The sequence below is a fragment of the Pongo abelii genome, chromosome X (genome assembly GCF_028885655.2).
Source record: "Pongo abelii isolate AG06213 chromosome X, NHGRI_mPonAbe1-v2.0_pri, whole genome shotgun sequence".
In the NCBI taxonomy this organism is placed as follows: Eukaryota; Metazoa; Chordata; class Mammalia; order Primates; family Hominidae; genus Pongo; species Pongo abelii.
Genome location: NC_072008.2, coordinates 93,595,519 through 93,609,185, shown reverse-complemented (window position 1 = coordinate 93,609,185; position 13,667 = coordinate 93,595,519). Strand labels below are relative to the sequence as shown.

At 36.8% G+C, this 13,667-nt stretch overlaps 1 pseudogene; it reads left to right on the top strand.

The window, feature by feature from the left end:
• Positions 1 to 10,164: 10,164 nt before the first annotated feature.
• LOC100447191 (transmembrane protein 184C-like) lies at positions 10,165 to 12,823 on the top strand (annotated as a pseudogene).
• The last annotated feature ends 844 nt before the right edge of the window (positions 12,824 to 13,667 follow it).

Below are 13,667 nucleotides of genomic sequence, written 5' to 3'. Positions count from 1 at the left end.
GTTCTGATACTCTATATTCAATTATTTGTATCATCTGAATTGATATGAAATTAAGAATGGGCTGATGATTTGGCCCTGAAATGTCATGCAGAATAATTCAACATATGGATACAAAGGGAAAAAAGACCAAATTTTATTATTCTTCCAGATAAATGTGAAATTCATTTTTGACACTTTAATTTCTACTTTGCAACTTAGATCATTACCAAAATATAGCCACAAAATCAATCACTTCATTAATTGTCGTGAACACAGCTAACATTGTCAGATGATTCCAATTTTGTTCCACTTTTTAACATTGTATTTGTAATGGTTGAATAGTGAACAATGACTAATACCTACAAAAAAAAGAAAAGTAATTTCATGAATTGAAGTTTCACTTCCTCTTTTATTGTCAGGGTTAATTCCGTAAGAGGCCTTGTCTCAATTCTGAATAAAATTAAAATATTTCAATGGATCCCAAGTCTATTCCCTTCCAGTGATTCAAATGCATTTCTATCCCCATTTGTCAATCAGACAGAAGGCTTTGGTCAACCAAAGTAATTTAAAAAACAAAAAACAGTATAATGTGTTAATCTGCTATTATGTCTGTTTTGCTAGTACTATTTGATTCTAAGCAAATAAAAAGTTTCGCTGCTGTTATCTGTGACAGAATCTCTCTTTAAATTGGTTTACTTATATTGAGGGCTACTACTGAGTACTGTAGAGAAGTTTTACTCAAAGTTTGATGTGGGAGCCAGTGCTGATCTGCCAACTATTATCAATTGGCAGCCAAGTAACTATAAAAATTGAATAAAAACATTTAAAACTATCACACAGTAATTTTACATGTATCGAATGTAATGATAAAATATTTGGAATTTTATTCTGTATTATTTTCTGTTTTAATTTTTAAATTAATTACTTTTTATTTTACTGTACAGAACATAACTTTGCAACAGATTGGAAATAGTAAATTTGGTCCTGCTACATGGATAGCTTGAGGACTACTATTATAGACTACTAGTGTTTTGTTTTTTAAACAAAAGCATTCACCAGGTGCAATGGCCGACACCTGTAATCTCAGCACTTTGGGAGGCTGAGGCAGGCAGATCACTTGAAGCCGAGAGATCGAGACCAGTCTGGCCAATATGGTGAAACCTCGCTTCTACTGAAAATACAAAAATTAGCTAGGCATGGTGGCACATGTCTGTAATCCCATATATTTATACTTGGGAGGCTGAGGCACAAGAATCGCTTTAATCCAGGAAGTGGAGGTTGCAATTAGCCAAGATCAAGTCACTGTACTGCAGCCTGGGCAACAGAGTAAGACTCTGTCTCAAAAAAAAAAAAAAAAAGTTCAAAGCCTTTAAATATATATTGTTAGTGAGTACTTAGCAAAATGAGCTTAATTCGTGTGTGTGTGTGTGTATAAAGATAATTAAATCTGGTTATTTACATTTAATTTTAAAAGTAAAGAATAGCCAAGAGCTTGATTATAAGACAGATTTTCTGAAGGTTTCTTATTTTTGAAATACCTGATTCCTTTTGTTTATAAGGTTTCTCTGTAGGTACATAGTATCACATTTACATCACTGTGCTTGGTATACTGTTTTGCACAGTCAGTGGTTGAGTGTCGTTAAGTTGTATGATATTAAATTACTTGTTATTTCTGGTCCTAGAAAATTACTGGTGTTTTAATCAGATTACGTGTACCAAAGATCTGTTTCTTGTTTTTCTATTGTAAAATCTGATTTCTATACCTAAAAAAAAACCTGATAAACAATCTACCACATAGATTAGATTGTCATTTTTATTTTTATATATTTAAAAAAAAAATGTGTCCAGGTACGGTGGCTCATGCCTGTAATCCCAGCACTTTGGGAGGCCAAGGCAGGCATATCATGAAGTCAAGAGCTCGAGACCAGCCTGGTCAATATGGTGAAAACCCGTCTGTACTAAAAATACAAAAATTAACCAGGTGTGGTGGCTTACACCTGTAGTCTCAGCTACTCAGGAGGCTGAGACAGAAGAATCGCTTGAACCTGGGAGGTGGAAGTTGCAGTGAGCTGAGATCCTGCCACTGCACTCCAGCCTGGGCGACAGAGTGAAACTCTGTCTCAAAAAAAAAAAAAAAGAGTGACAAATTCTAATTGATGAATGTATCTTTCCTCTGGCATACCATTTCTTGAAATGTATAACGATGTAAATTTCTAAGTATCAACAGAAGGCTACTTTTTTTAGTGGTGTTTTAATAGCTCATGAATATCTGACATTATAATTTTTGAAAATTAATGCAAAGAATAAACATGTGAAAAACATCTTTGACAAATGATAAAATTTACAAATAATGATAAACAGGGTTGGTCATTAGCAAAGTTATAAAGTGTGTTGACCATCTCACTACCCTTTTTTCCCCATATGTTCACAACCTGAACAGCCCTCTTGTTCTCATGAATATATTGTCATCATCTTATATCAACTTTCCTTCACCCCACTTCATCATGGCCTAGTCTGTGTCATAAGGCAGTTTAGATACATTGATCAGGAAACTTGTAGGCAGATGCCCAAGTTTGAATTTCAGCTTGTCTACTTACTGATTGAGTAGCCTTGGGAAAGTATGGTTGAACAGTTCTGTGCCTGAATTTTGACATCTATGAAATGGGTGAAACTTTGCTTATTTCACAAGGTTGCTGCAAGGACTGAATGAGTTATATTTCAGTAAAGCATTTATTAAATAGGGAATCCTTTCCCCATTGCTTGTTTTTCCAGATTTGTCAAAGATCAGATAGTTGTAGATATGTGGCATTATTTCTGAGGGCTCTGTTCTGTTCCATTGATCTATACCTCCGTTTTGGTACCAGTACCATGCTGTTTTGGTTACTGTAGCCTTGTAGTATAGTTTGAAGTCAGGTAGTGTGATGCCTCCAGCTTTGTTCTTTTGGCTTAGGATTGACTTGGCGATGCGGGCTCTTTTTTGGTTCCATATGAACTTTAAAGTAGTTTTTTCCAATTCTGTGAAGAAAGTCATTTATGCAGCCAAAAAACACATGAAAAAATGCTCACCATCACTGGCCATCAGAGAAATGCAAATCAAAACCACAATGAGATACCATCTCACACCAGTTAGAATGGCAATCATTAAAAAGTCAGGAAACAACAGGTGCTGGACAGGATGTGGAGAAATAGGAACACTTTTACACTGTTGGTGGGACTGTAAACTAGTTCAACCTTTGTGGAAGTCAGTGTGGCGATTCCTCAGAGATCTAGAACTAGAAATACCATTTGACCCAGCCATCCCATTACTGGATATATACCCAAAGGACTATAAATCATGTTGCTATAAAGACACATGCACATGGATGTTTATTGCGGCATTATTCACAATAGCAAAGACTTGGAACCAACCCAAATGTCCAACAACGATAGACTGGATGAAGAAAATGTGGCACATATACACCATGGAATACTATGCAGCCATAAAAAATGATGAGTTCATGTCCTTTGTAGGGACATGGATGAAATTGGAAACCATCATTCTCAGTAAACTATCGCAAGAACAAAAAACCAAACACCGCATATTCTCACTCATAGGTGGGAATTGAACAATGAGAACACATGGACACAGGAAGGGGAACATCACACTCTGGGGACTGTTGTGGGGTGTGGGGAGTGGGGAGGGATAGCATTGGGAGATATACCTAATGCTAGATGACGAGTTAGTGGGTGCAGTGCACCAGCATGGCACATGTATACATATGTAACTAACCTGCACATTGTGCACATGTACCCTAAAACCTAAAGTATAATAATAATAATTAATGAATTAATTAATTTTAAAAAAGCATTTATAAAGTGACTGGCACAGAGTAAACAATCAAAACATGTCATCAAAGTAAGTAGAATGAGTTATTCAGGATATAATGACTCATGCTACACTGGCAGCTGACAAAAAAGTAACCTCTTTCAAATACTCTAACTAAGGTGATTAGCATATTGACCAAAATGTTGTTTTATCTCACACACTTCTACTTCCTACCTTCTTCCATATCAATACAGTGTAACTTGCAGTTCAGCCAATATTAAGAAATTCAAGAACAAAAAGAAGCCAGTGGAAGAGATAGTTTTGCTCCGAATAATTTTCTTTGGCAGACAGGAATGTTATCCTATATGATATTCTGTCTCTCTCTAGATACCATCTTAAACTCTTCCATTAAAGAAGCTTAAAGGCAAATGCTTTTCTATGAACAGGCTTGATTCATCTAGCTTTTATCAGGAATAAGTAGTTCTGATAGGGACTATTATATTGACATTATTTTGGTCAAGGAAAGTAAACAGACTATTAATGAAAAGGGTTGTAAATGGCACGTTTTTACTTCTACTTGCTGTAAGTTACGAATAGACAACTCTACTAACTCCTCAATAAACTCAAATTTCTAAAATGAAATTCATGATAATTTACACAGAGATTGTGTGGATATTAACTTATAAATTTTCTTTGTAAATGGTAAGAAAACTAATTAATTTTGAATTATTTATGGATCTCATTAATTATTTAAGTAATTAATGATCACATAGAACAAAGGTTTTCAAAAGCTTAAGCATTCATAATTCTAAAATTAATAATGATTCACCATAAGTTTATTATATATTAGTTCAAGCATGTCTGCTTGGTGCCTATTCTTAGTAATATTTGTATTTATTCATTAATTTGACTTAGTTATTGAGTATCTATTGTATCAGACACTATGCCAGGTACTGGATACACAATATTGAGCAAAAATAGATATAGTACCCACCTTTAGGGATATCACATGCATTTTTAAAATACACTTATTTTAAAATTGTTTATGTATTTCACTTTTCTGTAATACCTCCTTGCCTTTCTTTCCCCTCTCATTTATCCAAATTAATGAGATCAGAATGTTTTGATCCAGACTCCCTGTCTCCCTGTATCCTTCCCTTGCTGAAGAGGTTTAAAAATATATTAAGAAAAAGGGTATAAGCTACAGATTAATAAAATTGTGTTACTATAGGATTTCCAAGTAAAATTAATCAAAATGTGTGCCCTCGGCCAGGCTTCACTCTCCTGCTCAATAGATTTCCACATAGCATCTGAGAGAATAGTACATTCTCTGCCTTAATGGGAGACAAAAGCATAATCAGAAGACTAATTGGTGATCATAAAATCAGATCCAGGTTTTCAGTGCAATCACTGAAAATTTTTACTGATGTGGGACTCAGAGAGTCTGAAAGGGCTATCTTCTACACTGGGACAAAAACTCCTGATGATGAGACTATGGAGGCAGTATAGGTCAAAACCTTGGGCCAGGGAAGTCTCAATCCGTTACTCGTGCTTGAGGTACATGGACAAGTTTTGCCACTGAAGCTCTTTATTTTTCCTGTGATAGAGGTAAGTGTCAACTTGTCTATGTTGCTGTTTGTTATTATTTTTTGGAACACTGCCATGATGCTGGAAGTAATTCAGTCATCTATTGACCATAAAATGAAACACAATTGCTAATAATGGATAAACAGAAACATATAAGGTGACAGAATTAGTGATAACATTGTAGAGCTACCATTCCAGCTCAGGGATGCTTAACTCCAGAATTCAAATGATCAAGAACAGTGTACCACAATGGCTTTGAACACAGACTCTGAAATCAGACTGCCTGGCTTTAAAGCCTGATTTTGCTGATCGTTATCTGCAGGATCTTGGGCAAGTTACTGAAACTCCCTGTTCCTGTTTCCTCTGTAAAATTAAGGAAAACAATACACCTGCTTTCACATTATTGAGAATATTTGCTAAGTGGATTCATGTAACCACACATACTAGTGTCTGGCACATAAGAAGTACTTAATAACTTTTAGCTATTATTCTCATTACATGGCAGACATAAACCAAAAATAAAATTCTAAGCCCACAACTGACTGAATGGAACTCCTCTTGGCCAAGGAGAGCTCAGCCAAACCTGAAAAAATTAGTTGAGGCCATAATGAGAAGGGGGAGTCAGATATGACTCATACCTTCTTCCCTTTGGTGTTTAGACGCAATGGACCAGCACTAACATTAAAACAGAGCTCTCAAGACTGAGAAAACAGACTCTTTGTAGCAATAATACTATGACCAAATTTCAACCTATCTGGTATAGCATCATATGACAGATAACAGTCCCTGAAGGAAATCAAAATATTTACTCCCAAATATATTTCTTTGGCATACTCCGAAATGGCCCTGCAAATCTGTCCCTTGTGGGAAAAATTTGCATTCTGTAGAGAATCTTCTTCCTTTGCTAGGTCTTTCCCATAGACTCTGACTTCTTTTAAGGTCTGATAAGGGCCATTCACCATCTTTTCTTCCTAGAGTCTGCTACATGGAGGCTTCATGCACGTGATAAAAACCATGACTTCCACAACTCTCTTATCTAAACTCAAGCATTTCTTTATGCTGAATTCAGCTCTTCAGGGAGTATTGAGCATCAGAAAATCTTTACATCCACCTATGACCTGGAAGCCACCACTTCAAGATGCCCCAACTTTCTGGGCTGAACCAATTTATGATTTATATAATTTATTTACTTTAAGGTATAATATATGTATACCTTACATATATTATTTATGTCTTGCCTGCAACTTCTGTCTCCCTAGCATGTATAAAACCAAGGTGTAACCCATCACCTTAGGCACATGTTCTCAGGAACTCCTGAGGCTGTGTCATGGGTCATGGTCCTTAACCATAGCAAAATATACCTCTAAACCTAGCAGGGCAGTCATAAAGCTACAAATAATATCCTTTGACTCCATGTCACACATCCAGGCCACTCTGATGCAAAGGGTGGGCTCCCAAGGCCCTGGGCAGCTACAGCCCTGTGGTTCTTTAGGTACAGCCCTCATGACTGCCTTTAAGGGCTGGCATTGAGTGCCCGTGGCTTCTCTAGATGCACAGTGCAAGCTATCAGTGAATCTACCATTCTGGGGCCTGGCGGACAGTGGACCTCTTCCCACAGCTACACTAGGCCATGCCTTAGTGAGGACTCTGTGTGGAAGCTCTGAACCCCCATTTTCCCTCTGCACTGCCCTAGCAGAGGTTCTACATGAGGGCTCTGCCCCTGTAGCAGATTTCTGCCTGGACAATCAGGCATTTCCATACATCCTCTGAATTCTAGGCAGAGGTTCCCAAACTTCTATTTTTGCCTTCTGCACACCTGCAGGCCCAACACTGAGTGACAGCCACCAAGGCTTGGTGTTTTCACCCTCTGAAGCAATGGCCTGAAGTGTACCTTGATCCCTTATAGCCATGGCTGAAGCTGAAGCAGCTAGGACACAGGGCGCCATGTCTCAAGGCTGCACAGAGAAGCAAGGCCCCGACCCACAAAACCATTTTTTTCTCCTACACCTCTAGGCCTGTGATGGGAAGGTTGCAGCAGAGTTCTGTGAAATACCCTGGAGGCATTATATCCATTGTCATGGCTAATAACATTCAGCTCTTATTTACTTATGAAAATTTCTGCAGCCTTGAATTCCTCCTCAGAAAATGGGTTTTTCTTTTCTACTGCATAGTAGGGCTGCAAATTTTCTAAAATTTTATGTTCTATTTCTCTTTTAAATATAAATTCTAGTTTCAGGTAACTTGTTTAAACAAATGAGCATAGGATTTTAGAAGCAGCCAAGCCACATCTTGAATGCTTTGTTGCTTAGAAATTTCTTCCACTGGATACCCTAAATCATTTATCTCAAGTTCAAAGTGCCACAGATCTCTAGAGCAGGGACAAAATGCCACCAGTCTCTTTGTTAAAGCATAGCAAGATTGATCTTTACTCTAGTTCCCAATAAGTTCCTCATCTCCATCTGAGACCACCTTAGCCTGGACTTCACCGTTCATATCACTATCAGCATTTTGGTCACAGCCCATTCAACAAGTCTCTAGGAAGTTCCAAACTTTCCCTCATCTTCCTGTCTTCTTCTAGTCCCTCCAAACTGTTCCAACTACTGCCCTTTATTCACTTCCAAAGTCACTTCCACACCTTCAGGTGTCTTTATGGCAGTACCCCACTCTGTCAGTACTGATTCTCTGTATTAGTCAGTTCTCAAACTGCTGTAAAGAACTACCTGAGACTGGATAATTTATAAATAAAAGATGTTTAATTGACTCACAGTTCTTGTACTATACAGGGGCCATGGTTGTGGGGCCTCAGGAAACTCACAATCATGGTGGAAGGCAAAGTAGAAGCAAGCACATCCTCACATGGTGGCAGTAGAGAGAGATTAAAGGAGGAAGTGTTACATACTTTTAAAAAAACAGATGTCATGATAACTCCCTCAGTCTCATGAGAAGAGAAAGGGGTAATTCTGCCCCCATGATCAGTCACCTCCCACTAGATCCCTCCCCCAATGTTGGGAATTATAATTTGACATGAGATTCAGGTGGGGACACAGAGCCAAACCATATCATACAAGAATGTCTATACCAGTTTTATTCACAAGGGATAGCCCCAAACTTGAAATTAACTGCTGTTGCATGACATATAAGCCCCAGACTTAGTGGCTTATGACAACAAGCATTTACTTAGCTCACGGTTCTATAAGTCATCTGGGCAGGTTTTTCTTGAAGAGAGGAGCCAGTAAATGATACCTTAACAAGTATACATCACGGTGCTCAAGCAGATTAGACTGAAAATTACTCATTGACTTTGGCAATAAAGAAGTGTTTGGGGATCTTAAACATAAAATAATTTAATATACATAAATTTACATGTTCTATATACTCACTGTTAGAGTCAAAACTGTATACAGCATTCCCTTTTTTCTCTGACATTATTAATAATAGAATGTTCTAGTAAACATATTCAGGTTAATGATTCCCATATATGATCTAGAACAGTGTCTGGCACAGATTATGTACTCAATAAATGTCTACCTACATAAGTTTGCCAATATTTATATAAATGGATTAAGATGAAAATATATCTACTACTATACTAAACCAATATTTATATAAATGGATTAAAATGAAAATATATGTATTACTATACTAAACTGAACAGGTTGATGCAATTTGTTTTATTTCACCACTATTAGAGACTGCCAGAAAGATCTTACTCTATAAGCAAAGAATTTCATCATTTTGTTAGCATACCTAAGAAATGCTCCTCAGTATAAAATAATAGATATGGTGTTTTTTAATCCTATTATATTTTGTGGGAAGGGAAAGAAGATGGTTCAGGTAAAGGCCATAATTCATCATGTGAGCTAAATATTACACACTAGTTTCTGAAAGCATAGATATATTTGCCCCATTTATTATAATAATAACAGGAACAACTTCCTAGATGGAGGTGTCTGAAAACATATTTTAAAATTTGGCTAATCTTCTTTCATATCCATATCTTGGACTCTTTTAGCTTATGGCATTTTGGAGATTTTTAGGTAATGACATATCTCCCTGGAGATAGCAAACAGTGCTAGTAGATGGAGTGCTGTATTGGTAATCTGCCCTATAGCAGAATTACCTCTACTAAGAGTGAGAGTTAAGAAAGGCAAACTAATCATTTCGAGGCAGGTAATGTAGCAAGGATGATTTGCATTACACACATACAATCACATGCACACATATGCAATCATAAAAATTGAAACTAAAAATATTGCTCTGTTGATATATCTTTCAATTGACTAAAAGATTTTATATTTATCTCACCTTGCCTCCAATCACATTACTTGATGCTGTAGAAAAATTGCCATGTTAAGTACCCTTAAGAGCTAAGGAGTAGCATCAAAATTTTAGTCCAGATTTAATATATAGTAATATTTGTCTTACTAAAAGTTCCATGCTTAATTTCTTCCTTTTAGAAAACCTATTGATATTCTGAATACCAACCACATTGACATTCTCAACTGAAGGAAATTTAATTATTTTCCATTATTAGACTTTGTCTTTAACCCAAGGGAAAAATTGGAAAGAAAATCAATAAAATGATATGAACTTCAAGTACATGACGAGACATTAAAGATATAATTAAATCATGAACTTTGGCATTCATATACAATTTATATTATTTATGTATAGAGGCACCTTAGCAATACACAGGAGCCTGGGTACCCGACCATCTATTCTAGTAAGGAATTCAGTACAAGGCAAAACCAGAAAAAATTTATTCATCTCATAATGAAGACCCTGAGGACGCCATGACAGCCATCCTCCAAGGTATTTTGCATTCACACAGTCTTTTGAGCACTTCAGAAGAAAGACATCTCATGTGAACTCTTTGTGATTCTTCCTCTAGTCTTGGGAAACTCCTCCCCAAGTCTATTCCTGTGTTATCTCCTGTAGAGGATGCTTGCTCATATAGATTGCTGCTTCTTCCAATTATTTTATTCCATACTCTGAGAGGAGATTTTTTTTAATAGCACAGCTACATAGTGCTGCTGATTGTTTTCCTCTTAAGCAAATTCAAGTGTAATTGTCTTTATACCCAAAAGACTGGGGTGATGAGTAGGGGTAGGCACCGCCAGTATGAAGCAAATAAAGTTTCTTTTTACCCACCCACTTCCCTCTAGTAATTTTCTTATGCTGTTTGTCATCCCTGATCATTAAACTCCACAAGATTTTCTTTGATATTTTGTAGCTTACTTTTACCCATAGAGACTAAGAAGCTTTTCAGCTACTTGGTAATCCAGTGCCCCATTCTCATGCAGAGGATGTCTTGTTTCACCTTAAGGTCAACATCATTTGCTTTCAAACTTTCTAAAATAAGTTTTCTTCCCAATTTTCTTTTCAATCCTGTACTCTGAATGTATTTACCTGATAAAAATTGAGTACTAATATTAGGCCTTCTAAAGATATGCTGTCTAAAGCAGTGGTCCTTACATATCGATTTTAGCTTTTACAGCAGTCTGATGTGAGAGATATTTGGAGGTAGGTAGGCACTTCAGAACCTCTCAAAACTCATAATGTAGGCAGTCATTTATGATGAATATATGTAAAGTATCCTTGGGATTCAGTATTAAGTTTATTCATGGAAACTTGTAGAACTCACTTCTTAGGACAGTTGAGATACTAATACAGGATTTCTTCCAAGTTGTAATCTAATGCATTCATTAATAAAAACATTAAATTGAAAGTCTTTGTTGGTCCTTGCGTTCCATCACAGGGGATGTTCCATGTGAATGAGTGTGGAAATCCTGAGGCCTCATCTACCAGCAGAATTGGGTGAAGAGACACCGGAGGGAGGAATCTCAGTCCCCAAGGAAAATAGCCAGCCAGCAGGTGGCTGTGGGGCAGAAGTGGAGTGTGCAGGGTAGCGCCCTGAGTGGCCTCAGTTGCAGCAGTAGCAGCAGCACAAACACAGTTCTGGCCAAGGAGGTGGCTTGAGCTGTTGGTAAAATTGGGCAACAGTTCTTTCTCCATAGTACATGAGTTGACAAAATGAAGGACAGGGTTCCCATTACAATCTCCTTCAGGCTCTTTTCCCTTGCCACTCGGAGCTGATTTGTACGAAAACATGTTTGCACTTGTACCTGGAGGAACTGGAGACAGTGGGTTCGAACTTTAGCAGTGGTCATCTACCTGGTGTCCATAGTGGTTGTGGTTGCCTTATGCATATGGGGATTACAGAAACTGGAGATTCAAATGCACACCAAAGGCTTAGTTTATTGCCGGAATTGTTTTTGCTGTTGACAATACCTATATCGTTATGGGTTATATTGCTACAGTTAGTGCATTATATGCAACCTAAACTACAAAAACCAATCATAAGGATTCTTTGGATGGTACCCATTTACAATTTAGATAATTGGATACTCCAGCATTGCAATATATGTGCATACCTGCAGAGAATTCTATAAAGCTTATGTCATTTACAACTTTATGAGATTCCTTACCCATTATCTAACTAACCATTATCCAAATCTGGTACTAATTATTGAAGCCAAAGATCAGTAGAAACATTTTCCTCCTTTATGTTGCTGTCTACCATAGACTACGGTAGAAGTATTGCTGTTTGGGCAAACTAGGTATATTGCAGCATACAGTTGTCAGACCATTCACCACCATCATTGTTTTAATCTGTGAACTGCTTGCTATATATGATTAGCTTTTTATATACTTAGACTTATTTGGTTATGATAAACAACATGTCACAATTGTTTGCCATGTAGTGTCTTCTGCTATTTTATAAAAAAACTAAAGGAAGAATGGAGCCCAATCCAACATGTTGGCAAATTTCTTTGTGTAATGCTGGTATTTTTTGTTTCTCTTTGGCAAGTAGTAATTGTTGCTTTGATGGTAAAAGTTGGCATTATTTGAGAAAGGCATGTATGGAAATGGCAAACTGTAGAAGCTGTGGTTCCAGGACTCCAGGACTTTATATCTGCATTGAGAGGTTCCTTGTTGCTATTGCCCATCACTACACTTTCTCATTAACCATATCTCCAAGAAGCAGAACACGGCTCATGCTCTGATTCCTTCCTTGCCATGTGGGATGTTTCAGATATTAGTATTTTTGAACAAGTAAGGCACGTTGGATGGACAGTCAGGAGACATCATAGGAGAAATTTGTTTCCTGAGGATCACAATCAGAATGAGTATACAAGCTTATTATCATCATCATGGAGATGCAATTTCCACTGCCTGTTTTATGTCATTTTAACCCATGGGTCGCTATAAGGATTTGGACACACTGAGACTCTCCAGACTACAGCTACTATGCCTAAAATATCTGAGTATATTATAGTATAGTATAGTATAGTATAGTATAGTATAGTATAGTATAGTACAGTACAGTATAGTATAGTATAATAATACTGTAGGAGAGAAAAAAATTCAGATAAATCTGTGGATTCCTGAACAGTGTGGAAATCAAACTGTGCAACTATATTGTATCATTACCTGGTAGTCCATGGCTCAGGATTTTGTGCTTGGGAAAAACCATGAATAATGGGAAATTTCAACACAAAAATAGCTGAAAGCCAGGTACAACTATTGGAGATATATATATATATATATACACACATATGTTTTGTACATCAAAAGTAATCTGTCTAAATTTCCTAGACCTCGACTTGATTTCTTAACATTAGAGTATCACGTAATCAAACGACAGAAAAGGAGACAACTGAACCTTCCTGATGTTAAATTGCTTTATCAAGAGAAGGACATTAAAAAATCATTGCTTCCTACTACTGCTGCATGAATATAATGCTCTGGAATTAACAGAAAGCATAATGCAGAAATATAAATTAGTGGAACTTAATCAAAATCATGTGCCGTATAAGCTTACCTGATAATTATTTCCCTATTCCTCAACTCAATGTGTTTCAATAAAGGAAAATTCATCTGTAAAAACCATTAAATTATATTTCTGTTTTGAAAACCACAGACCATTGAACTTGATATCCCTTTTGTCAGTATTATTGAACATACAACTAAAGATATGATCACTAATCACAATAGCTAATATTATTGAGCCTTGATCCTAGACATATATTACCTCATTTAATCTTCACAAACACCGTATAGAGTAGGTTCTATTATTTTCTAGATTAAAATGTTAAGGGAATAGAGGTTCCAAAGGGTTAGATAATTTTCCAATATCGCACGGCTAGTAGACAGTGGAATGTGGATTGAACCCAAATCCTTATGATCCCACCGTTTTTATGCATAGCCCCTACACTACATGGTTTCCATGTTT